The sequence below is a fragment of the Excalfactoria chinensis genome, chromosome 1 (genome assembly GCF_039878825.1).
Source record: "Excalfactoria chinensis isolate bCotChi1 chromosome 1, bCotChi1.hap2, whole genome shotgun sequence".
NCBI classification, from domain to species: domain Eukaryota; kingdom Metazoa; phylum Chordata; class Aves; order Galliformes; family Phasianidae; genus Excalfactoria; species Excalfactoria chinensis.
In genome coordinates, this window is record NC_092825.1 from 68,039,183 (window position 1) to 68,066,852 (window position 27,670).

The window sequence follows — 27,670 nt, forward strand, 5'->3', positions numbered from 1 at the left end:
ATGTGCTTTTTTGGTTCAACTGAAAAAGGGGGTAAAATGAGGAGAAAGATAGGGGGGCAAAGAATATCTAAATGAAGCAATGCATCAAGCACTGCCAATAGTCTTGAGTGCAGCTCGCTTCCAAAATTTCAAAACCACTGCTTAAAGGAACAGTGGAAATATTTTCCATCATTTTCTATGAAATGACATGGCTTGTTTACTGTTTCTTGTTTATCTGCTCTGCATGATGTGTCGTATTTATCAGTAAAACAGGCTGTAGGGGGTAACAGTACTTAAATGTTTATTTTATGATGTTTTGGCCTTTGGTGTGTTTATTCTGCATTTTCTGACTAAATTTGTGCTCAGATAGCTTTTTCTTCTTCTGTTACGCTTTATCTGTCTCAGGCTGCCTGGAAAAAGATGATGTAGTAGTCTGGCAAAATGAAATCAAGATGCACAAGAAGAAGACACTAGAGACTGATCTTCAAGGTGTTCAGGTATTTGTGATTTCATTATGTATACCAGTAATTGTTGCCTGATGCAAGGTACTCTGCAGTTTACAGGCTTGATAGTAAATATTTGTGTTAACTCACAAAAGGTGATGATAAAACAACGTAAGTGAAAAAGTCGCAAGAAGCATTAAAGCTGCAATTAATAGATGAAGCTGTGATTGAACAGGTACTGTGTAAGAGGTGCAGCTTGAAGTTCAATACGTGTTTAAGCTGCTGGATATTGTGTCTTATCTGTCAGCCAAGGCAGATTTTACCTTATTACTACCCAAAAGCACTCTCAGCCATGTAAGGAGCTGAGGATAAAGCTGGTTCTTTCCTGACTTCCACTAGAGAAAAGTGAAAAAGCAACATCTGAAGAAGGCACTGCCAAACTCCCAGTGATCCCAGGAAGATCCTAGGATCTGAGCAAGCCACTGGTGAGGCTACTGTGAGGGTGAAACTCATTTGAGTGCCTGGAGGTGACTGGAGGTTTTGTGTACTCCAAGGATTTTGTTAAGATTGAAATAGTATAAACATCTTGAACACAGTAGAACATAGTTTGGCAATTGCAGTTCTTCCACTGTAGAAACTAGACTTTCTAGCTGGATTGCAAGGACAGTTTAGAGCAAGGTTGTAGATTTCTAGATGTAGGAAAATAGATCTTTCTTCTACTTGTGTAAAGGGAAAAGTAATGCAGGTATCTGTTTAGTCTATACTTCAGTGAAACAAGGAGAAAGACTGTGTGATTGTTTTTCAAAGCTTCTTGTGAGCAGGTGATGACAGGTCTGCTACAGATGTGAAAACAAGTGACATAATAGCAAGTAATCACATACATTTTTCTATTACAGTAGTGGTGTAGTGATACTGTTTTTATATTTTTATTCATTTATAACTGATTAATTCAGTGAAGCAGATTGGATTGCTAACAGGCATTAAAGGTAAGAGTATTCACAGAATGCTTCAAAACAACGGGCATTCTAAGAAAATGTTTTAGTATTATAATCCTGTCAGTCTTACATTATCTCATCATAATGTTGCGAACTGTTGTTCATGATCACATATTTTAAGCTGAAAAAAAAAAACCCACCATCAGAAGCAGAGGTACCTCCAAAGAATATATGTTAAGAGCTGTGTCAGTATTAAGTGAAAAATCATCCTTGTTAAATGTTATACCTTATGTGACCACCTGAAAAGTAAACACAAGTAAATAACAAAGTCACTCTAAATATTTTCTTTAATTCCTAAACTATACACTGTATCAGCAATCAGATATTTATTCATGTTCATGTTTTATTATGCGTGCATTCCAGTGGTTTTGGCCGTATGTTGGTAGTATATTGATGTACTCCTTTGAATTTTGCTATTAAACTGCTGGTTTGACTTTGTACAGTTTACTTCATCTGAATGAGCCTCAGATGCTTTGCATACATAACTGAAGCACCTGATCTTGCTACACATAGTACAGGTGTAAGATGTGGGATCAGTAAATGATAGCGTAGCATTCTCATTTATCTGTTTTGTCTTTACTGGCTGTTCGGGTGTTTTTTTTCATTGTTTTTGTTTTTTGTAACATTGGTCCTCCAATGCAAACAGTTGCTAGTAGCATCATCCTAAAATGCAGTGACAGCAACAAAAATTCCTTGTTTTCTTCCAAGTGTTTTTGAACCTTGAGCCAGATCACTGGCCTTCAAAAATATCCCCACTCTGATTTTGGAGCAATAAGAAAAGAACAGGAAACTTCTGTCAGAAGCTGGTAGTGTACAATTAGAAAATGTTTCTTCAACTTTCAAGAGTGATATTATATTCCTATAAGAAAGATTAATCTAAATCATTTTAACTTCTGAAGTGTTCAACTACTCAGTTACACATTCAATTGAAAAGAGTTCACACTGTAAGACTGGGCAAATGAGCCTCATCCAAATTCTGTTGACAATAGGTAGGAAGAATAGTTTCTGAGAATATTCTATAACCTGAAATTAGGAGCGAGTTTCATAGCCAAAGGAGAAAAAAACTGGTGGTCAAGTCAAATATCCATTTTAGATGTGAATTACAGACCTTACGTAGTTCAAAATCTCATAATCATGGGGAAAATAAACTTGACTTCGAATGTCAGGTTGCGATCATTCTAGCACATCTGATTCCCTCACAATAAGAAAAATCTAGAAGTGAGATTTTCCTTTTAGAAATCTCAAACTATATGTAATTTGGATAACAATGAGTTAACAAGCTACTTCAGAAAGGAAACATTTTTTCTTCTTTGAGTAAAAAATTGCACATAATACTTAACTGCGAAACTTTTTTACTTCTACCAGTATCCCAGTATACTATTTTCTAAATAAATTGTAATTACAATAAAACTACTCACGAATGCTGTTATATTTGAGAAATTTTTATTCATTTTAGTTTTCAGAGGAGTAGTTCTGTTTCTGAAATTGTCTGTGATTTTTGGGACCTGAACAACTTGAAATCAGTATATTAACACAGTATTTCTAGAAGATGGCATTTTAAGTGGAACTTTCCAGAGTGCAAAGCTTCACTCTTAAAGCCCCACTATGTCTTATTCCAAAAGACTCTGCGTTGAGTGTAGGAAGTATTAGTAAGAAGTAATACAGGACATTCATACAAGTAATACAAGAATTAATACAGGACATGATGCAAGATTATTCCAGTTAAATGTATAGGCCAGAGTTTTCATTCCTGCTTGCTACATCTTGTAACCAAGGCAATGGTTTCAAAAAGTGCCATAGTATTGACTATTTTTTTGGAATGGATTCACTGTGGAATGGTGACAGTGATGTCTGGTTGCTGTTGGCGATGATGTTTGGATTTCAAAATGACATCGTCGCACCTATTATGCAGCCCAAGCTTGAGCAAATCAAATGTAGCAATGGTAGTTAAATATCAGCTGTAAAATCCAAATATGATGAGGATGCTGGGGAAGAAGATAAAAATAAAAATTAACTGACTGCCGTCATATTGCAAGTTCCAGATCTTGTGGTCTGAAAGTTTGGGGTTTTTTTGCTAATGTTCAGAAAAATAAATGATTTGTTTCCCCTTCTTCTGCTGGGCAGAAGTTGGACCTCAGTATTGTATATTAAATAGTAAAGAGTTACTTGTGGAAAGAAGAGAATTTAAGATGTGGATTAAGCTTGGGTTATAATTTAACTGACAACAAAACACCAGAGAAGAGACATGAACTGGGACGAGATGAAATGAGACAAGACATGAAAGAAGGGGTAAATTGATGAGTTATCAGCCTACAGATGGGATGTGAAGATATATGAGTGGAGAATGAGATCATCACGGGGAAGTACACTAGGGGAAAACAAGGGGTTTCACAGGAAAGATCCCAGAAGTCTCTCATGGATAGTGGGAGGATTGATTTAATCCACAGGAAAATAAATATGAAAAATGATATAAAGATGGGCTGGCTTCCAAACCTCAGAGTGTCCTGATTTTTCTCGTAATGTCAAAAAAAAATACTGAGTATGACCCTGAACCTCGAGCACTATGTGGGGTTTGTTCACCTTGATGGTAGTCCCACCTACCTAAAACTACGTAAGCATGCTTTCAATTTTGGTAATGAAAGGCAATTTCAGCACCTGAAGGAAAGTACTGCGTTGCTGAGAATAAAGAGGGGAGGCAAAATTATTGCCTTCAGTCTAAACAAGGCAGTAGATTTCTTAAAATGTTAAAATCTGCCTTCCATTCCAGAGACTGAAAGCATGCTTCCGTGTTTCCAAGTAACTGTGTCCTTTGTGTTATGTTGAAGCCAAATAATTTCTTATGGATGATGAGAGGTGTAAGAGGAGGAATCGATTGCCAAGTTCTGTTGAATCAGTCGGCACAATTATAATCCATCTTAAAATTTCCACCTTCAAGATGAAAATAAATACTTGGCTGCTTGCTAAGTATTAAATGATACATACAGATATGTCAAGTTTCTGCATTCCTTGAATCGTGTCCACCCCACCTCTTCTCTAATTTTATTCCCATACCCTGTTAGGAGTCATTAGGAGGATCTGTTCAGAGAAGTGCACAGAAGTCTGTTGTTCAACTGAATTTGCAGAATCAGCTGGCAGACTTATGAGGAAAACTCCTCTGGAATTCCTTCTTGCATCTAGTTCTGATAGGAGCAGATTGGTGTTTGGAAGAAACAGAGTAGACCACACGTTCAGTCTTTTCTGCTCAGTGTCTTCACTGAAAATATTACTGTGCGTCTAGATTGCTGGTCAGCAAAGCAGTTCTGATTTTTTTGAATGCCATCAACTTTTTGTTTTAATTTTTGCTTTGAGTATAGCAGTGAACTATATTTAAAATTCATAACAATGCATTATACTAAAACTACTTGTGGGGTTACTTTTGGGTGAAACTGAAAATGCAGTGTTGTTTTTTTTTCTTCTGAAAATAAGAGAATTAAAAAATTCTGAAAGATGTTATGCTCAGAGTTGGCCGACAGACTGAGACAGGAACAATCGACTTTAATCTTTAGTATTTTACATTTTGTTGACCTGTTTCTGACTATTTCCTCACAGCAGGGAGCAAAGAGCTACTCACATTACAGTATCTCCTGAGGAAAGGATGGAAGATCTGAGCCCACGGGCTGAGTCCCGGGACTCATTCAGCAGAGAGGTGGGCTGTCCCCCCTTCCAACTGTCACCTGTCCTCAGCTCTAGCCAAAACAGAATGCCTAAGGAAGTGAGTAAGAACAAGGAAATTATGTATCATATTTCTGCTGAATTATCCCGTGGTGTTCAGCCATCCTAGAGGTGTACTCAGCCAGGCATAGTTTCTTTGTATTTAGTAACCACAGTGGATTTCTGTTCTGTAAGCTTGTGTGCTCTTCCTCTGAGCCCTGTAAACTTTGAGCATCTACATTATTCTGTTGGAGTCCCACAGCTTAACACACGTGTTATGAAGAACCAGTGCCTGTTTGTTTATTTGGAACTTCCTCCTCCTCCGTTATAGATGAAAGAATGCACTATAGAAGCTGACAGCAGAGCTGGTAAAGGATTATTGAGATGATATTTTGAAATGCGAGTCATTCTGGGAAGATGTTAGCTTAGTGGGGTAGGTCAGCGTGATTTAGTAGTCCAGGATAGGGTAGCCTTGTAGATGGGAGAAGTACTAACCTAAAAGGTCTGCACTCCAAGGGGATTTATGTCATAGCTGCCATATCAGTTCAAATCATGGGCATGTTTGGTTACAGCAGAAAATCTCATGACAGGTTCTACTTTAAGGAAGTGTTTAAGCATATTTAACTCTACTACCATGTTTCAGACTGAGGACGTGCTAGGGTAGTTTACTGAGTCTGTGTTTTAATATTGAGATATTTTGTATTTATAAAATAAAATGGTGCTGGAACATGTACATTAAAATCATGTCTACCTACTTGCTTGATTTTCACCATATACTTCATACTTTGCTGTCATTTGATATGTGTTAGATTTCCTTCATTCCTTCCTCCTAAACAAGTGGAATCTCATTGAGATCACTAAGTTCAGTAATACCCAGTTCTCCAGCAGATGAGATCTGACCAGGAGTGAGAAGTGGGAATTGAAGGGGAAAGGTGCACTGTGAACCCTGACATTAAAGAATATAACAAGGAAAGGAGTCATCAGTCTGTTACATACTGAGACACAAGATCTCCCTGGAATGTGTTAATAAATGCTCAAATTGAACTTAAAGAGACAAAGATCCAAAAGACTGTTAAGTTGTCAGTATTTCTACCTTCTGAGAGATTGCTGGTATGCTGGTAGAGCAGATAGGTGGATAAATTAGGATGTTGCCAAAAGTCAGAAGCCATATGTAAGATTAGTCTGTTCTGAAGCTTTTTGGGTGAAACCTGTGTAATAATAATAAGAGTTCCTTGTGGTCTCTGTCCATCAACAAGCTCTTGAGTTATGGAATGAGAAGACAGAGCAGGTTCATCTGTCCTTTGCAGTGGGCATTGTGCAGTGCTGAAGATGAGAAAGTTGTGACTGCCTGAGGTGCTCTTTTTCTGAGGCAGTCACCTCTTTGTCACGTCTTCTGTAACAAGTAAAATAAAAAGCGCATCTCTTTGCTATGCTTGTAAAAGACATTAAGAGCCTCAAATGGAAAGCAATGTAAAGAGCAAAGTATTAAAATTACTGTTTACACATGCAGTTTTGCAGACTGCTAAGATTCCTTATGCAAAACCAAGCAATCAGCCAGACGTACTTACAAAAGTGTGACATCGGGAGACTATTAAGTTTGGCTGCCTGTGGGAGTTCCTCCTTACTAGATTTCATTCTGAGGTTTTTTTAATGCAAACAGACTTTGAAAGTTTTGGTCCACTGAAACTTAACTTAAATGTTGAATCTTCTTTGTGGCAAATTATTAAAGTAAATAAAATATGTGACGTTGTATTTTATAACAGTTGTGCTCTTAAATGAGACATGGTAGAGTTCTGGGTTGATGCTCAGACTATGTGTAGTTCGGTATTTGATCATTTATACCCTAAATTCTTTTTATACAAAGATAAAGGTTGGGAGAACACTTTTTTATATATATATATATATATATTTCACATGACACAGTGAGGCACTGAAAGATAAGGAGTGTCAAAAGTTGTAAAATCCTATTTAGACAGTTAACAAAAGGCTGAACTTTCAGAAATACTCTGCGCTATTGGCTCTGTCTAAAGCTAAGAACTGATGCTAGAATGGGTTGGTGCTGAGTTCTCTTTGTGATCTGATGTCAGCAGTGGGCTCCTAGCACTGGAAAATCTGCTTGGAACTAAATGTCAATAACTAGATAACACAAAAACTGTTTAGATAACACAAAAACTGGTTCAGTACAAGAAGTGAATATGGATTCTCAGTATTAATCCTGTATTTTAAACAATGCAGGTTTCTGGGTTTGTTTGGCTTTTTTTGTAGTATTTTTTAAGGAGGCATGCAGTAAAGGGAAAAGAAACACCTCAGAAAGAATAAAATGCCATCATAAAGATGGAAAGGAAAAAAGAAATAAGAGAGAACGTGTAAGAAAATGCCATAAACAGTACATTGCAGGCACTGAGAGATGGAAACCATTAAAAAAAAAAAAAAAAAAAAAAAAAAAAAAAAAAAAACCATCAAGATATAAAAGATACGACAAAAAGAGCAATTATGGTATTGGCATGGGGCAGAAATGGCCAGATTTATGTAATAAGGAAGATCACCAATAGGTATATTTTTTTCAGATACAGTAGGAATTCAGTTTATTTCTAAGTCGAATTGGCAGAATGCTCCTTATTATCAAATTAAGTGCAGCCTAAGCAAAAATATCAAATACAAACTTATAATACCTGTGAATTTATAGATCTTCTGGCGAGCGCTTAAGTCTCATGTGTACTCAAGGTCTGTACAGGTACAACAGAGGCATCTTAATCCAGAATACTTACATAATTCTGACTGTTTGCTTCCTTTCTTGAAGCTGTATGCTGCTGTTCAGGCAGATTGAAATGGAGTGTTTTTCATACACTTGGGCTTGGTACTCAACGTTTATATAATTCCTTAATAAAAGCTTTGTGAAGTTTGAAAATTTGTAGCGTTAAAAGAAAAACATCATCTGGAGAGAGGTGCACAAGATGCTGTATCATTTTTCAGCCTGGCTATATGTGAAGACAGGGTTCACAGCATGACTTAAAGTCACTTCAGACCCTTCTTTAGCTAAGAAGGGGGGAAAGGTGTTCAGCTTTTAGAGAACAGCGTGTATTTGTATGTACTCTAAATACTGATGGATGTGCTGAGATTTTTGACAGACATTGAACAATATTATGCAGTAATTCTGTTTTCTTTGTGGAGATAATAAGCCACACAACAGCTGTCTAGCAAAGCACTCTCCTACCCTGACCCAGAAGTGATCTGACCAAAAGACCACCATTGCTGGATGGCATGACTGGGGTGAGAAATTATGAAACAGACTCTGATAGAATCACATTTGTTACCACTGAGAAGAGTGCATTTATGGTGGTTATACTTTCATTCATTGTACTGTGCATATGCAAGGGAGAAAGTCATTGTATATCTAGAGAAAAGCAATATGGCTGTGCTAAGCACTGTACAAGCACATAATAAAAGGTAATCCTCATGTCAGCCCTGCTCAGTCTAACTGTGTAAAAGAGACAGAAATCTCCTGCAAATTCGGTTTAAAGCGTAGCACAAGGTAAGCTATATCCAAATTAAGAGAGATTTAAGTATGTTGTCTGATGATGTTTCTTGAACCAAGACCATTCTTATGCTAAAGAGGACACCTTTCAGTCACAGGTGTACTCTAATACCATTCCTGAAATTGTGTACAATCATTATTCCACAGAATGACAGAAGTGTTTAGGTTAGAAGTTGAAGCTTACTAAAACCTCATATGGTTTGTACAGTATCATCCTCCTCTATAAATAAATAGTGTATAACCTTTGTGCTCTGGAGGCCTAGTAAAGACCCTGGCAGGACATCACACAGCCTCTTAATATAACTTCCCAGCTATTTGTGGAACTCTGCCTTGGTGTCACTGAGAAACAAAGTTGGAGGTGACAGTTCAGATTTTGCATCCTCCTTCCGGAGAGCCATTTCGGTCACGCAGCCAATTGTGTCTCTTGCTGTGCATTTATAGCTTAAGGAATCACTGGCAAATGAAAATAGTCCTGGGCACAGCAGAGATGGACAGAGGTTGAAGGCAAAGGTATGGCTCTGTTTTTACTTCAAGTTTCTGAAAGTGAATGTTTGTTTACTGGGTTTCTGTTTCAGTGAACATGGTAGAGGGAATGTATGCTGGTGTGATGTAGTTCAGAGAAGATACAGTTTAGAATATTAAAACATTTAAGTGAACTCCCAAATATCAAAGGAGCTATTATATTAAAATGGCACATTAAAACAAAATACAAGTATTCCCTTCCCTCCTTCATATTAGTCTGTGTCACTTTGATGATTGAAAATATTTTTTGCTTCTTTTTCAATTGCTGATCCTTTTCTGCGCAGACAAATGAGCTTAGAAGCCTAATGAATTTTAACTTCTAAACTTAAACTTCTTTCTCCTCAGATAATGAAAATAAAAATGCATAAAATGCACATAGCAGAACTGTTTTCAGGTGCTCTGTCTATCTTACAGTATTCGGGAGCTAGCACGTTACTGTTGGAAGAAAACATGCATCCAACTACAGAAGTGCTTTCTTATGTCTTTTTGCTTGTCAGGGCTCAATTAAGCTGTTCAGCCTGAGACTGTAAAGCCACCAAACCTGGCGTGTGCCAGTCGATCAGCTTTTGTTTAAAGGAGCAATTTTTGGAAATTCCGCAGTTTGTGCCTATTAAACACACAGGGGGAGTGGATACTGAGATTCTCCTAGGTCTCTAGAAAGGCTGGATTTCTGCCTGGCATGTGTGAACTTGTGCTCTGAGCCACCTGCCGTAGCTCATTTCTGTATGCATCCTCCTTGGGCCACTGATCATGAGTTTAGGACAGCAAATCTCCTACCAGCCATGCTTTAGGCAGAGTGTTGGTATCTGTGGCCTTCAGGAGGAACAGAGGCCAAGAGGCTGACACATAGACCAGCAGGTAGGCAAGCACAGCTCATCTTTCTGGACAGTGGAACTGGAAAATGGATTTGGGCGACAAATGCACTTGTTGCAAGGACATAGATGTTTCGCTTGACTGGGGTTTGGTGTCTTTTTGGTGACTGGTCAGGGTAAGCCTCTCTGAGATGTAGGTGGACCCATTCATACGTGTCACTTTTTTCATACATCTGAACTTTTCAGGTTATTTCTGTGTGCTGTTAGTGGTGGACAGTGCAGCATTTGTTGGATTTATCCCAGGCGTTGTACTTTCTCAGGACAGCAGTGCAGTTTAGGAGAATTTAAGGAGTACGGGTGAGAATGCAAGTTTGATTTGTATCGTGCTATTCCAGTGACACGTGCTGGAATGAGTTAGAATGCTTATGATAAAGGAGCCACGGAACTCAGTGTAATGTTCTGAAAAATGTAATAATATTTCAGGTTAAAGCAGCATGTGCCAGTAGCTGGTAAAAAGCACAGGGTGATCGTTTTGTAAACTGTATTTTCCCTAGCGTTATAGACAGTTTTTGTTTTTGTTTTTGTTTTGTGGTTATATCTGCATTTAGTGATACATATTAGCTGATACATCATTTAGTTTACATATCTAGATCCTTAGAGCTAGATGAGGATATATTAGTGCCTAGTGTGTTTGCTCAGAGGACTATTCTGTCATGGTTTTGCAATGTTGTAATTTTGCTATCAGTATTCCACATCATAACATCATGTTAAGCATAGATAATTTTGACGAATCTGCTGCTCACAGAAAGAAGACTACATGTCCCAGGGAGCACCACGGTCAGTCATATGACCAGGACTATATAATCTCACTTCAGTGCTGGACTCGCTCGCTTGGATCCTGCCAGCCAGGGGGAGAGCCGTGTGGGAGCGTTCCAGCCGTTTCGCCTAGAGTTACAGTAGGCCTCTCGGTTTCGGGACTCACTCTCTCTTATTTTACTCGATTCGTTAGCCTTAATTCCAATTATATTGTATTATATTGTGTTATTCTGTATTCCGATATAGTATTTAGTAAATAAGTGTGCCTCCTTAGATCGCTGCCGCTGTATTTATTTCCTTTTCCCTGTTTTTCTTTTCCTTCTGGGCCAGCGGCCTGCGGGCCGACTGCCCCCCTGTCTCGGGTGCAGGTAGATTTCAGGCTAACCTATGACATTTAATTGGTGGAGAATGCGGGCAGATTGCCAGCAAAAGTGGGCATAATTTGGGCAAAAGTGGGCAAAAACTGCAAAAGCTGCTGTTTTTCCTGCTGTTCCTTTAGCTTCTTACAGAGCTACGAGTTTTTTTTTCGTTAAGGAGCTATCTAAAGTTTACGTTTCTGCACCTGGGAGCTTGACCTTGAAAGTCCAGGCGGACGGCCAATACCCCGGAATATTTTGTAAACTTTTAGCTCTGCTATCTCGTTATTGAAGAGAGGAAAAAAAATGTGTGCTCTGTTAAAACTGCTAGTAAAACTGCTTTTCAGGGGACTGCATGCTCCTTGTCCCTTCCCTGAATCCATTATGCAGTTTTTGAATGCCCATTTGACCACACTGTTAATTTCCCTGAACATACTGTTGGTTATTTTATTAATCTCACTCAGTATCTGGATTTATAACATTCTGAGGAAGTCTTCCCCAGAACCAGAGAATACTGAGTGGCAGGGAGTGTGGAGAGGCTTTGAGGAGACTTTAAAAAGGCAGACATCTTCAGCGTCATGGAGCTTTACTCCTGAACACTTGAAGAATCCTGAGAGCTTGATCGCATATTTGAGGCAGGAATGTTGCGGCACAGGCAGATCTCAGGAGGCACAAATGATTTGGGGCCTGGCTAATGCCTATTGGGCCTTATTCAATTTTGAAGCTGAGAGAGAGAGTCTCAGAGCTGAAAAGGCAGAGAGGGAAAAAGTTTCTGAAGCTGAGATAGAGAGTCTCAGAACTGAGATGGAGAGTCTCAGAGCTGAGAGAAATGACCTCCTATATCAGCGTGACACCCTCCGGTCCGAACTTGATGCCCTCTGGTCCAGGCAAGACACACCCCAGTCTGAGCGAGACGCCCTTCGGTCTGAGCGAGATGCCCTTCGGTCCGAGTGTGACACCCTCCAGTCCGAGTGTGACACCCTCCAGTCCGAGTGTGACACCCTCCAGTCTGGACACGACACTCTCCAGTCCAAGTGCAACACTTTCCAGTCTGAGCACGACGCCCTCCAGTCCGAGTGTAACAACCTCCGGTCAGAGCAAGGCTCCTTCCCGAGCCCAGGCGAGGCAGCCTGTAGCGGAGCAGCGCAACCCCAAGTGGACAACACCGGTCTCGGCTCCCCCGGTGGGTCTGTTCCATATCTGGAAGGGGTTGGTGCGCTTCCGGGCTGAGCAGGCACCCACCGCTATGCCGCACTGCCTCCCATCCAGCCCGCTAGGCCCAGCTGTCCGGCATGAGGGGTGGCTTTAGATGTGGCTGAACGGGAGAGGTGGCCAATGCTTTATCTTTATACTGACTCATGGATGGTGGAAAATGCCTTATGGGGGTGGTTGCAGCAGTGGGAACAAAACAACTGGCAACGAAGAGGTAAACCTATTTGGGCTGCTGAACTGTGGAAAAACATTGCTGCCCAAATAAGAAACATTGTTGTAAAGGTGCGCCATGTAGATGCTCACGTGCCTAAGAGTAAGGCTACTGAAGAACATCAAAATAACCATCAGGTTGATCGAGCTGCCAAAATTGAGGTGGCTCAAATAGACTTGGACTGGCAGAACAAGGCCGAATTATTCCTAGCTTGATGGGCCCATGAGACCTCGGGCCATCAAGCAAGAGATGCAACATATAAGTGGTCCAGAGACCGAGGGGTGGACTTAATTATGCATGCTATTGCTCAGGTCATTCATGACTGTGAAATATGCGTCATAATTAAACAAGCCAAGAGGAGGAAACCTTTTTGGGGGGAAGGGCGATGGCAAAAATATAAATATGGGGAGGCATGGTAGGTTGATTATATCACCTTGCCATGATCTCGCAATGGTAAGCGTTATGTGCTCACCATGGTGGAGGCAACCACTGGGTGGCTTGAAACATACGCAGTACCAGTACCCCATGCTATCGCCTGAAATAACATATTAGTGCTGGAGAAGCAAGTTTTATGGAGTCATGGTACTCCAGACACCGCCCCAGCAGTTCCACTCCTATCCCTGTCACCTGGGCATGAAGCAGAAGCCCATGGTGAGGATGGTGTGGATGTGCCAAGTGAGCCACCCCGCAGTGAGGGGGGTCATCCTGCAGCCACGAGGCCTGAGTTCGCTGTTCCCCTACGAGGGCTTGGAGCTGAACTCTCCAGGCCAGGATGTGAAGCTGCTGGCACAATCGTGTGCCCCGGTGGCGCAGTGCTAGAACTGCCGCTTGCAACACCGGAGGCCTGGGTTTGAATCCCTGCTGTGGCACAAGTGGTAGAAGTGCCGCTCTGCTACACAGAGGGCTCGAATCCCGGGAGTTGGACTCGATGACCTCTAAGGTCCCTTCCAACTCGCACAATACTGTGATACTGTGATCACCTGCTGGGGAGTTTCTTGCTGAGCCTCTCCTTGATGATTCTGTTCCACTGAAGGGAATGGATGACTTGGAAGATGGCCATACCACCAGCAGTGATGCTGGTCTGCTTCTCCCCTCTGCTTATGCTCTGGGCTCCTGACCTGATATCCAGATTGATGGAGACAGAGGAGGACAGTCCCAAGAAGTCCTCCGTGCAGCAGCCCTGTAGCTTAGGGAAAGGATGAGTGCACCTTGATGTGGGGGACGCCCCGCTAGTGCTGCCTTTCTCCCTTTTTTTCCCTCCACCGTTGTCATATTCCTTTTCCGGCAGTTTTGCCATTTCCTCAACTTAGTAAATAATAGGGTGTTAAGTTATAAAGTTTTATTTTCAGCCTAAGGATTTGCATGAAATAGAAAATAAGGTTGCTGATTGCTCACAACTATATATGTGTGTGTGTGTGTGTAATAAGCATAATGTAATGATGTAGAATAAGGGGTGGAATGTCATGGTTTTGCAATGTTGTAATTTTGCTATCAGTATTCCACATCATAACATCATGTTAAGCATAGATAATTTTGACGAATCTGCTGCTCACAGAAAGAAGACTACATGTCCCAGGGAGCACCACGGTCAGTCATATGACCAGGACTATATAATCTCACTTCAGTGCTGGACTCGCTCGCTTGGATCCTGCCAGCCAGGGGGAGAGCCGTGTGGGAGCGTTCCAGCCGTTTCGCCTAGAGTTACAGTAGGCCTCTCGGTTTCGGGACTCACTCTCTCTTATTTTACTCGATTCGTTAGCCTTAATTCCAATTATATTGTATTATATTGTGTTATTCTGTATTCCGATATAGTATTTAGTAAATAAGTGTGCCTCCTTAGATCGCTGCCGCTGTATTTATTTCCTTTTCCCTGTTTTTCTTTTCCTTCTGGGCCAGCGGCCTGCGGGCCGACTGCCCCCCTGTCTCGGGTGCAGGTAGATTTCAGGCTAACCCACGACATATTCTTACATTGATTATACAAAGAAAATCTAAACAAAATATTTTCTTTTATACTCCATGGTCGTTCCATTGTTTTACTGTTGAATTAATGAATGTTCTGTGCAAAACTTACAACAGAAATATTAGAAGCCACTGAAAGGGAAGCTCCAGTGTGTTTATGGATACTTTTTTTTTTCTTGCTCCTTTGTGATTACAAAATGCTTTATTTTCAGGCGGGTGAGAGAAAATGCTAAGGGCAGCTCTTGGAACCGGAACACGGAGTCATTTTAGTCACTGGTCTCTGTGCAGATTGACTGCTCTTGACTTTGCTCCCTTTTCTGTGTTGTCTGGTGTTAAAAATGGTTTGCAGTGTTTCAGTGTCCTAGAGTATGTGGCCTCAGTTACATGCGTATATATTCTGTGAGAATTAATAGTGCCAGTGGAACTCGGAGTTGATAAATGCTACTATTACCGTACAATTACATATTAAATGTTACCTGCATTACCCTCTCAGGCCAACACACTGCACTCCCAGGGAAGAAACACATAACATGACATGTAGAAAATGAGAACATATTGAAATAGGATGTCTCCAGGATAGTCTAGGGAGAGATTAAACTGGATTTCAGTTTAAGTCTTGTGTAGGTAGATATGCCCGTGAAGAATTAACAAAATGGGAGACCTAAAGGGATATGCCTAGCTTGCCATTTTTCCCCCAGCTGGTAGAATCTGGTATATTGTTTCTAATATAACACTGTTCGAATATTGTCCTGTGTTTTATTTTGCCTTTAGTTTCTTTGAGAAAATAATTCTAAGGCTTGCTTTCTTTTCCCATTGCTGTTTCTTTCAGCAGTGTCTAGCTGGTTGATGTATGAGAGGAAAAAGCACTGTGAAATACAGTGCATAAATAAACAAAAGCAGTAATGCTTTTTATGTGTTTGTTCCCTGCTAACTTCTTCTTGTGATTATTTATAACTATATGAAAAGGAATACTAAGAAGACACACCTGATTTACTTGTGCATATGAAGAAAGGGAAAAATGGAGAATATTTCTCTTTTTAATTCCTGATTGAAATCCATTGTGCATTGTTGTTCTCCTGTTAGTAATGCACAGACAAAAGAGCAGGCTGTCACCAACAGCATTTCCTTAATTTGTATTTCAGGCAGTAAACGTGTAGAACATATATTTATGGATATGTATGTGCACAGATGAGCGTACGTTGGTTATAATGTGTGGTGATATAGTAAAGCTCATGATAGAGTGAAGCAAAGGGAAATCCCTAGCAGTATTACAATGCGTAGGTTGTGTTTACAGTGGAGTAAACCTTTTTCAGTCTGTGAAATGAGCACTTATTGTTTGTAGGAACGCAAAATACTGCGTGAACACTGTCACCATCTTTTCTGTGGAAAGCAATGAGTTGTGCTTAAGAGGCTGTAGGATGCTGTATGTGGTGTGAGAAGGAGATAACCAGAATACAGCTGGCCTCGAGAGTCTGGTTAAAAGGCAAGACATTCTCTGTATGAAGGATTAGGTTCACACTGGATTCTCAGTACTGGTGGCATAAAACTTTCTTTATAGAAGCAGAGCAGTTTGAGTTGGTAGGCTTGATGGTGAAAGCCAAGTATTGATTATCTTTTTTAAATTTCTTACTTATAATTTAGAAGGTTGTTTATTTTACTCCACATTAGCTTTCAAAAATACTATTCATAAAAGATAATAGGGCAATGTCTGGAGTATGGATTTACAGAATTTTTTATCCATTGTTGGAAAAAAATATATGAAGAAAAGAAAACAGATTCCATTTTGGTCTGTTCAACTTGATGCTGTGTGTTTAAGAAAACAGTCTATTCTTAGGATCTCAATTTGTACTGATAGTCATAAAAATGATTTTGAGGAGGGAAAGAATGTGTTGGGAGCACTTTCTGGAACATGTAATTAGCAAGACTAAGTACCATTTCTCCCTTCCTTAAAAATCAAATCACAGCAAAGCACCCCACAGAGAGAACTGTTCGTAGACAACTGCCAGAGTCCAGGAATATACAGATGTCTGTCTGAACGGGGACAGATGTAGTTCAGTTCACACATACCTTTTTTTGAGTGAACAACATTTTTTTAAATTCATGTGTGTGTTTTCAGTGCAGTGCTTTCAAGAATAACAAATGCTTTGCCCATTCAGTACCTGCAGCAGAAGGAACGTAGTAAAAAACGTGTAATAAATTGTGTCTTTGAACTCAGGATCCTGATATACTTCCTTTGACTTGAAAGACACAATGAGGCTAATTGTGAATTATTTGAATCTATTGTAAGCTGCGTCAAATTTCTTTTTTAGATGTTTCGGTGAATAACAACAGGAGCTGCTACTTAGAGTATTTTATTAATACTATTTATGTCCTTAGGAGCACTGAAACATGAGAAAAAGAAATCTGAGTGAAGTTATATTTTGCTGGTGTAGTGTTATTTCAGTGTTTTCCTTTAAGATAGCAAGTCCCACCTGATTGTTCTTTAACGAGCCATACCTTAAGAAAGATTGAAAGAATATACAAATAACAGCAACCAGAGCTCATTGGTGATATGTTAAAAAGCTGTGTTTCCTTAATAAAAGAGTAAGCATAACACTATTTGAAATTTGGAAGTTATAAAGTATTAAAAGTAGTAAAAAACAGATCAGATTCCATCATGGGTGTGCTTTACTTCTTAATTAAGAGATATTTTACCAATGACATTTTCAGGCTTTTTCACTGTTGGTTTTCATTCCACTTCTGCTAGCAACCCTGTTTTTTTGTTTTGGTTTGGTTTGGTTTTTGAAACAGCTCTCACACAGGAAGAATGGGAACATGCATTTCTATATAACATTCTGAAGAGTTTGGACCTGAAGATGATAGAAAATACCATTATTATGGTGTGTCCTTTCTTACCAAGTGTAGTTCCGGTTTCGTGAAACTAAAATTACCATCACAACAGCTTTCTAATAGAGGCAGGTTTATTTTAGCTTGGATGTTTGGAGTAATTACATTCATAGCAAACACTTTTGTCTCTACAATTGGATTTTGCAGCTCAGTGATATTTTATTAAATGCACTGAGCAGATATGATACAACCTCTGAACAGTTCTGAAAGGCAATTTGGGATTATTCCTACTTTACAAGACATACTGTAGGAAGTAGGTGATTTTTTTCCCAACGGCTGATTTCTTGCATGGGATGCAACAGGATTTCTTTACTTCAGATACCTGTACCTGTATCTTCTAGCAGTAAGATAACAGTATACAAAATAAATATTCACTGCTTAAAAAACTGGAAAAATGTCAATTCCTGAATTCCAGATTCTCACTATAACTATTTCAAAAACAGCATGTCATTAAAAACACATCTTACAAGAGAAAATTAAGTGAGATTCAAACTTATGCCTCAATGTAACCTGCACTCTAAATGTTATGGTTAAGAAGCTTTTGTAGATTAAACCTTATCTTAAAATTGCCTTCACTTAGTGTTCTGTCTTGTATGGAGTCAAATATGATGAGCAGAGATGTTATCTTTAATAGCTCAGTGGAATTTTCAAGTGTATTATTACATAAGTTTTACAGTGCTTAAGTTTCTGGAGGCATAGAGAATAAAAGTAATTCTGAACAAAATTATTAATTTTTATTTTAGGTTCATTGATAAGATGCAAACCGGAATCAGCCTGTTGGTCATCTTTCCAGATATGATTCAGAGCTAATAAGGGAGACTGAGAAGTACCTTGACTCCAAACAGAAGCATTTTGGTAAGTCAGTCAACTAAGTCTGTTAAGAGTTGAGAACATGGATGGTCCTTGGCATGAGCCGATTTTTTTTCTGCTCCTTCATAGTTAAAGTATACTTTTTTTAGAAACGTTGCTAAAATCGCAGGCCATTTACATTTTGTAAAGTGTTCGTAACGCCAGAAAACTGGAGAATAAAAACCAGCACATTCCTGTATAGAATCATAGAATCACTAAGGTGACCACTAAGACCACTAAGATCCACCAAGTCCAACTGTCAAACCATCAGCATAAACCATGTCACTCAGTGTAACATCAAAACCTCCAGGGATGGTGACTCCCACCTCCCTGGGCAGCCTGTTCCAATTCCTCACTACACTTTTTGAGAAATTTTTCCTAACATCCAACCTGAAAGCCCCCCCCAACACAACTTAAAGCCCTTAGTTTTTGTCCTACCGCTTGTCATGTGGGAGAAAAGGCCCCACCACCTCGCTACAGACTTTCAGGTAGTTGTGGGGAGTAGTAACATCTTCCTGAGCTTCCTCTTCTCCAAACTGCAACTATCCCAATTCCCTCAGCTGCTTCTCATAAGGCTTCTGCTCCAGACCCCTCACCATCTTTGTTACCCTTCTCTGGACACATTCCAGGGTTTCAGAGTCTTTCTTGTAGCAAGGGGCCCAAAACTGAGCTCAATACTCGAGATGCAGCCTCACCAGTGCCGAGTACAGAGTTATACTTAATTAGAACATCCTGCCACATCCTAAACTTGTAGAAAACTTCACAGCTCTTCGGCACTGTGTTATGGTTATGGTCAAATGAAACACATTGCCCTTTGTATCTATGAAGGTTCCACATTTTTTCAGAATTAATTATTTGATATTTGTTTCTGTTACACCTTTCTTTGTAAGCCTACATTCCTCTGCATGTCAGGAAGAATAGTCTTATATTCAACATCATCTACTTTGGGAGTTTCTCATTAAATTCAGAACCATGTATTGGCTGCTATACAGCAAAATTTAAATAAAGTTAGTTCCACAACACACACCTAATCCTTAGGTATTCACTATCTAAATATGCTTTGCAGTCTCTTGATCTCCTTCATGAACTCTTAAAAGCTTTATTTCTAATGTGGTAACCATATGGTTTTTAATACTGTTAGTTCTTAAGTGTACCAGTGCTCCCATTCTAGCAGGCTCTGTTCCCTTACACCTCAGGGATGGTTTGATTGTGTTAATGTAGCTAACAGTGTGGACTGACTTTATTGAAGCCTACTGATGTGTTCAGAAAGGATGGAGAGGTCACACAGTTTTCCTTTTACACTAGTTGTGATCTGTATTTTTACATACTTACATTAACATATATTACATAATATATACATGGATGATTAAAAGAAAAAGCTATGCCACTGTGTCACTTGAAGGTAGGATGCAAGTGTGCGGTCTGCATATGAGCATATAGATATCACCTAAAGATAAATTGAGTGTGGATAGGTAGTTTCTTAGAAGGTGCTTGAGTGTGAGAGAGCCCAGTTCTTCAAGTAAAATAGCCCTATCTAAGAAACATTTGGATAAATTCTTCCTTACTTTTCCTCTATGCAGAACTCTTGTACAAGTATCTACTCACCCCACCCTTTTCCAGAATTTCTGTTCATCTTCTGTTTTGATAACTGCTACACTACATTGGTGTTCTTTACCCGCACTAGGCCCAAATAGCAAGCAGGGGCTTCTGATTAATGATTACATCTTGTTACTGACTTTTTGGTAAAAGCAGTAAGGAACAGATTATGTCTAGCATTGTACCATTGCTAAGGCATGACAATTTCTTCCTACAATTCCTAGCCTTCTTGATTTTCTTTTAGTCATATTGTTCCCTGACTTACTGTAGTGGACATTAGGTATCCTGTGAACTGGTGTGCACATGCAGTTCCTTGCCTGTGTGTGTTTTATCTGTATTAGTAGAGCCATGGAAAGCATCTTGTGTGCCTTAATGCGTCTTGGCAGCTGGGAGAGCATATCTGACGTACCATAATCTGGGATGCAAGCAGAAGAACAGAGGCTGGCTATGAAGAGGGATTTCCAAAATATTGTTGTATTTCTCGTGGTTCACACGTGAGAAAAAGGCATTTGAGAAATGCATCCAATGCAAATACGGAGCCTGGGTTAGAATTGGAAACATCTGTAATCCCTGTCTGAGTGAGGCACAGCTGTAGTAGCACAGTGAATACTACTCTGTAGCACAGTGAGGTAGAGCTGTAGCTCTGTTTCTGTAAGGGTGCCACTGCAGCAAAATAAATCGGGCAACTCCTGATCTAAGGTATTACTATTCTATCATCACGATTCTCTTCTGACACTCACACATGAACATTACATTACTAGTGCATCAGAAAAAAGGTCATAGTTGCTTAAATAAATAACACTGATATTTTGCAGATGAGCAATTAAGTTATGAATCTTATTTTCATATCGCAGCTGGCATTGATCCCACTTTGCCTTATTTACCACCTAACACTCCAGAGTGAATTCTCCTTGTCAAGCATGCAGTGTAGCTTTGTTGTGGTAACATCTCTTGTGACCTCCTCAAGCATGGGCAGAGCTGATAGGAGTAAAGTTCTGCATTTAACTACCATGTAGTTAGCTTGGTTGTCTTCACAGAAGTCTGGTGTCAGTGCAATGTGTGCCCTTTGCAGTAGCTGATTTCTATATCAGCTGGCTTTTCCAAGACTCTGGAAACATTTTGTACCTTCTTTACCTCCTTATTCGTATCTCCAAAGTAGGACACCACATGAAATAATTGTCTTGACAGAGGTCTCATTACTGAAGTCACCACAGTGAGAGTGGTAAGCCTAGCCTCTGAAGTGATAAAAATGAGTGAAGAAGTGATAATGTCCCTTTATATTGCAGTTTGTCAGAAGGGATTCCAGGAGAGAAAAAGTTAAAAAAAATTCAGAATTTGTTTTTTAAAATGCATGAGTCAGTGCTTACTGTAAAGGTTTTTTGTTGTTGTTTTTTTTACTACAAACTGAACAAGGAAGGAAACAAAACATTTGAGCTCTCTGTGTAAAGGCAGCTACTTTCTCTTTGCCTTTTTCTTTCCTCTGTTTAATTCCCAGTACCCTAGAGATACAGTTTCCTCCCTCAGCAGGGATTGTGACCTTAAAAATAGCCAGTTCCAAAATAAACACAGCAAAAAAAAACAAAACGAGCACTCCAGTTGTTTCACATATATGGTAAGTAATCAAACCTGCATCCTTGCTAAAGCTGAGATTCATAAACTTTAGAAGCTTTTGTTTCTCTGAAACTTTTGTTTCTCAGAGAAATCCATTAAAACCTTGGCTGCCATTTGCCAATGGTTTGTCCTTCTAATGGTTCTTACCACTGTGGCAGAATTTCCAGAGGATACACTTTGGCTTTGGCTCAGTGCTGACAGTGCTCACATCACATAGGAATGGGCTGATCCCAGGGTCTCCTTATGGACACCTCTGTATGGACTTGTCTCCTGCTGGAAGGTATCACTGCTGCTCAGGGCCAGCTGTAAGAGCTGACGACTCTTCAAACAGAAAGCTTTTCCTATCACTTTTGCTTCTAGTTTTAAAATGCCATTCTGTGTTGCATGAAAGAGGAGGTGGCTCTACCCAGGTTCCCCATCTGGATTGAGACTTTGGTAGTCTCTCTATCCAGGCAGACTTCTGGGCTGTCACATTGCCACCACTTCTTTCGCTTCCATCTGCAATTGGACCAGAGTTCATAGTTTATACAATAGCCTTTTCCAGGGAAGGAACTCATCTAGTGGGGGAAAAGCCTTTCCCAGCTCCCTGTTGTTAAGAGCTGAACTGATCATTCAGGAGCCTTCCAGTGGTGTGCAATTGATAAGGACAGGATAGGAGAAAGGACATTCAAGTCCACCAAATAAATCCCCTCTGATAAGCAAGAGGAATAATTTCCATGTCTGGACAGTGAGCGGTTGTCCTTATGCTCTTGCAGGGATAAGTTAGTCAGGTCTTAGAAATGCTGCTCAGTGAGAAGTGTCTTCTATCTTTGTTTAGAAAGGCCTGTTTAAAACCAGTGGAGATTCAAGAGTAATGGGCACTTGGGTCTTCAAAAACATTTCAAATACTTCTTCTACAAACACCAGGTCATACTTGTGCAGACTGTCACAAGATGGAAGCATACCCTGTTCTTTTCAAGGCCTGAATTCATAGTTCAGGAGTGAGTTTTCTACCTTTCCCACATGAATATGCCAAATCTGTGTAGCGCAGAAAATACTTGGGCGCTCAAGTACTTTCCTCTGAATATAGTCTCAAATCTTTAATTTAATTAGAAAAAAAGTGCTAAGGCATTTTGAAGTCTGAGAGCAAGACTATGAAACTTCTCTGATTAATGCAGACAGCTTGGTTCTTTTAGGTGTAGGAAAAAAAGAAACAGCCAGCAAATGAGCAGGGGAAAGCAGCAAACGAACATTTTGTGTACTTTTCCATCTAAGATGTAATAGTTTCTGAAGGTTTTTTAATCCATCGTGTTAGCCTAATCCCCAGGGAGCTCATTTTGAAATTAAATATACCAAAGCATCTATGATTTACAAAGAGGGAAAAAATACAAGCCTTAAAAAATATCATGTGTTTGATCTTTTTGTCACTATGAAAATATTGACAAAAGGCAAAAGAATGGCCTTCATTTAGATTATTATTGTTGGCTTGCTTTAATGCTTTCTTATTAAGGGCAAACTCCCATTTAGATGTGAGATTAACTCTTTCACTATTGCGAAGAAATAAGAAAATGAAAATTTGAACATAAAACTCATGCAAGTAACAATTCTAACCCGACTGATTTGTACGTGATTCCTACTCAGAAACGTGTGACCTATCAGAAGGAACCTTTGAAAAGTGAAAAAGGTATATGAAATAGATTAATCAGTGCCTATGCTTCAAAATGTCTTAAAACACAGCCCGCTCTGTAAACTTAGAAACATGGTGTTAATTACGCAGTCATCAAAGTAGTTAAGAAAATAAATACTTTATGGGGGGGATAAAAAGGAATATTAAAAATCGTATGTACTCTGAGCCTGCATCTGTACAACAAGGATCTATCTATACTGATGAGGGAGTTAACTGGAGACCCATCTCAGCTGTTACTGGTAACTTCAGTCACCCATAAAGTTTTTTGGTAATGCTTTTCACTTGAGTCAGCCAATCCAGTGGTTTTGGGAGCCTGATTTGAAGAACAAGTGCTACTGATATTTAAATGGGTAATGCAATAGAGAAGTGACGAGAGACTTGAAACTTGAGTTAACACAGTGTATCAGATGCTAATCCAGTCATGCTGTGCCACTAATCAAATCATTCTGGTAGTCCAAGCACTGTTCTTCAGTGGAGTCACTGTCACACAAGAACTAGGTTGAAGTCTGTGCCAAAAATGTGTCTTAGCAAAACTTAGCCAAGCCAAGGTCTGGCTGGCCAATCTGGGTCCCAGAACCTGTCTGCATGTTAGCATTGTAGGGGGTCAGTTTCTGAGGCAGATAATCCAGTCCCTTGCACACACCATGCAGTGGCTATGCTGCTGCTGCTACTACCCATTCTTGTTAGTTCAAACCCCACTCAGATAACTTAAAATGCATTAATGTTAGAAGGAGAACGACAACCTAGCTCTGCATTAGTAATGTGATGCTTAATGTTGCAGGGGAGACAAACTTGAAGTTCAAGCTATCTGTTGTTGTATTACACAGAGACAGATACAGATGTTATGCTGTCATCCCCAAATTGCTGAAAGAAATTGCTAATTTGAACTATTTATTCAATTGAATTCCCTCTGAACTAACATTAATAAGAAAGCTAACTGTGTTGTTATCACTTTAGTGTCTGAAGAAGCATGTTGGCCAGAATGCCATATGAACAGGAATGTCTGCTGGGATATTTAATTTCATCTCCCTTGACAGTGTTCTCTTTTATACATTCTCTATTAACTGTTAGTGAGCTGTGTAACCTTGTAGAATAGAAAGCTGTCACTCCAGGCCAGCACAAAGAACACAGAAATCCATATCTGAAGAACATGCATACATAATTTATAGAATTAGCATTTCATTCCTGTGAACCAAGATGTTCACAATTTCCTTCTCATAATTTCCGACCAGCTTTTTTTGTTTGTTTGTTTTTTCTTCATTCACCAATACTCTTCCTTGTCTCTGCAAATGAGAATAATCTTTAGGACTGTTTCTTACCCTATGAGAACCTTTTCCTGCAAAGATACATCTCCTTTACTTCATCTGTAGACTGGTTTGAATGCTACTTGCTCAGATGTACAGAAACAACTCTTGACACTTCATGAACCTTTCATCACTACCTCACATCTGAATTTAACCAATGCCTTGTACAGAGATCTTGGCATTTAAAACTATATCATCACAACACCACCTGCATTGTTATGGTTATGTGTTTTGTAGTGGAGTTAACAGACACAAATTCGATTTGTGCCATGGGGAGTAGTAAGAAGTATATTAAAGTTTATAGTAAGCAGTTAGCTTGTGTTTAGTGTTGTGGATCAGAAACACCACTTCCATGCTAAATGCTTTCACTGTACAGGTATCTCACACCTTGTGTTGTTTTGTTGGTTGATTTGGTTTTTTGTTTGTTTGTTTGTTTTTTGTCAACTTCTTTTCTTGCTGTATTTTGTGTCTTTGGAGTTGAAAACCAGATTTTTCTCTGGAGCCTGCAGTATTTAAAATATATGGGGATGCTGCTTTATTAAAACAATTATTTTAGTTGTCATGGCAACTGGCTTTACATAAATGATGAAGAGAAAGTGATAATAGGATACATTTGGTCGTAATGGTAAACCCACTGCTTTTTACATGAACAAGAAAGTACTCTGGAGTTTCTACTTGTTGTAGTTCATTTTATTAGAGATGATTTTTTTACAGCTTAATATTATCCAGGTTCACAGTCAAAAGATACTGTATGTACACTTGTATACTCATCACAGTATCCATTTCTCTCATCGTGCAACTATTAAGTTCCTCCACTAGGAAACATATTTATCAAATATGGATGCAGAACGGCATCCAAAAAAAGAGAGACATTATACTTCATAATTGTCTGTAAAATACACTCCTGCCCTTCTCCTAAAATTCACTCAGTCAAATAGGCAGTAACTACAGCATGAGGGAGAATGGAGTAGTAACTCCCAAAGAGATCTGTTTGAAACACTTTGTTATAAACAGTTAATTTTCTTACAGCTTTGCTGTGTTAAAGGATAAAGTCCTGATTTGACTCCCATCTACAAGAAGGAGGATCCAGGGAACTACAGGCCTGTCAGCCTGACCTCAGTACCAGGCAAAGTTATGGAGCAGATCATCTTGGGTGAGATCACACAGCACGTAGGGTGGCATCCAGGGGATGAGGCCCAGCCAGCACAGATGGCATTTATGAAAGGCATTTCATGCTTGACAAACCTCATGTCCTTCTACGACTGGGTGACCAGACTGGTAGACAAGGGAAAGGCTGCTGATGTAGTCTGCCTAGACTTCAGCAAAGCCTTTGACATGCTCTGTCACAGTATTCTCCTGGGGAAACTGGCTGCCTGTGGCCTGGACAGATATACCCTTCTTTGGGTAAGGAACTGGCTAGAGGGCCATGCCCAATGGGTAGTGGTTAATAGAGTTAAGTCCAGCTGGCGACTCATTACAAGTGATGTCCCCTGTCTTGTTTAGTATCTTTATTGATGACCTAGATGAGGGGATTGAGTGTACCCTCAGAAAGTTTGCAGATGACGCCAAGTTGGGAGGTGGTGTTGATCTGCCTGAAGGTAGGGAGGCCCTTCAGAGGGATCTAGATAAGCTCAATTGCTGGGCTGAGGTGAATGGGATGAGGTTCAACAAGGCCGAGTGCTGGGTCCTGCACTTCGGCCACAATAACCCCATGCAGCGCTATAGGCTTGGGGCTGAGTGGCTGGGCAACTGTGAAGAGGAAAGGGACATGGGGGTGTTGGTTGATGCTTGGCTGAACATGAACCAACAGTGTGCCCAGGTGGCCAAGAAGGCCGGTGGCATGCATTAGATATAGCATGGCCAGCAGGAGCAGGGAGGTAGTCAACCCCTCTACTCAGCACTGGTGAGGCTGTATGTTGAGTACTGTGTTCAGTTTTGGACTCCTCACTACAGGAAAGACATTGAGGCCCTGAAACATGTCCAGAGAAGGGCAGTGAAACTGGAGGGGTCTGGAGCAAAAGTCTTGTGAGGAGTGGGTGAGGGAGCTGGGATTGTTTAGTCTGGAGAAAAGGAGGCTCAGGGGAGGTCTCACTGCACTCTACAACTTCTTGAATGGAGGTTGTGATGAGAAGGGGTTTGGCCTCTTCTCCCAGGCAACAAACAGGACCCAAAGAAATGGCTGCAAGTTGTACTAGGAGAGGTTTCACAGAATCACAGAATCACAGAATTATAGGGGTTGGAAGGGACCTCTAGAGATCATCGAGTCCAACCCCACTGCCAAAGCAGGCTCCCTATACCACGTCGCACAGGTAGGCGTCCAGGCGGGTCTTGAATATCTCCAGAGAAGGAGACTCCACCACCTCCCTGGGCAGCCTGTTCCAGTGCTCCGTCACCCTCACCGTAAAGAAGTTCTTGCGCACATTCGTGCGGAACTTCCTATGCTGAAGTTTCAGCCCATTTCCCCTAGTCCTGTCCCCACGCACTACTGAAAAGAGACCAGCCTCGCCACTATGGCTCCCACGCTTCAGGTATTTATAAACCTGGATCAAGTCCCCTCTCAGCCTTCTTTTCTCAAGGCTAAACAGGCCCAGTTCCCTAAGTCTCTCCTCATAGGGGAGATGGTCCAGGCCCTTCACCATCTTTGTGGCCCTCCGCTGGACTCTCTCCAAGAGATCCCTGTCTTTTTTGTACTGGGGAGCCCAGAACTGGACACAGTATTCCAGATGAGGCCTCACCAGGGCAGAGTAGAGGGGGAGGATCACCTCCCTTGACCTGCTGGCTACGCTCTTTAAATTTAAATGAGTTTAAATTAGACATAAGGAAAAACTTCTTCTCTCAGGGAGTGATCAGGCACTGGAATGGCTGCCCAGGGAGGTGGTAGAGTTGCCGTCCCTGGCAGTGTTCAAGAGGCTCCTGGATAAGGAGCTACAAGATATGGTTTAGTAGCTTGTGGTAGCAGTGGTAATGGGAGGATGGTTGTTGTAGATGATCTTGTATGTCCTTTCCAACCTTGTGATTCTATGATTCTGTAACTGGAGAACAAGGAGCATTCTGGGGAACATTTTTTCTAGAATCAGCATATATAATTTCCAGCATTCACAAGTGGTTAAGAAATAGTTTACCAAAGCAGACCAAAAACCAATGCTGACAAAATTTAGAGTTTTTTTCTTTCTCTAGGGATTTAACAGTAGAATCAAATTTAAACAACAGTGTTTTTCACTGCTAAAA

At 40.2% G+C, this 27,670-nt stretch overlaps 1 protein-coding gene across 1 annotated transcript in view; it reads left to right on the plus strand.

Annotated features, from left to right (window-relative positions):
* The window catches only part of PPARA (peroxisome proliferator activated receptor alpha), a 276,741-nt gene that overhangs the window by 141,273 nt on the left and 107,798 nt on the right, over window positions 1-27,670 (plus strand). Inside the window, exons 7-8 of the mRNA XM_072333930.1 lie at window positions 385-476; window positions 18,160-18,271. The gene's annotated coding sequence lies outside the window, so the exon portion shown is untranslated. The remainder of the gene's footprint in view (window positions 1-384; window positions 477-18,159; window positions 18,272-27,670) is intronic.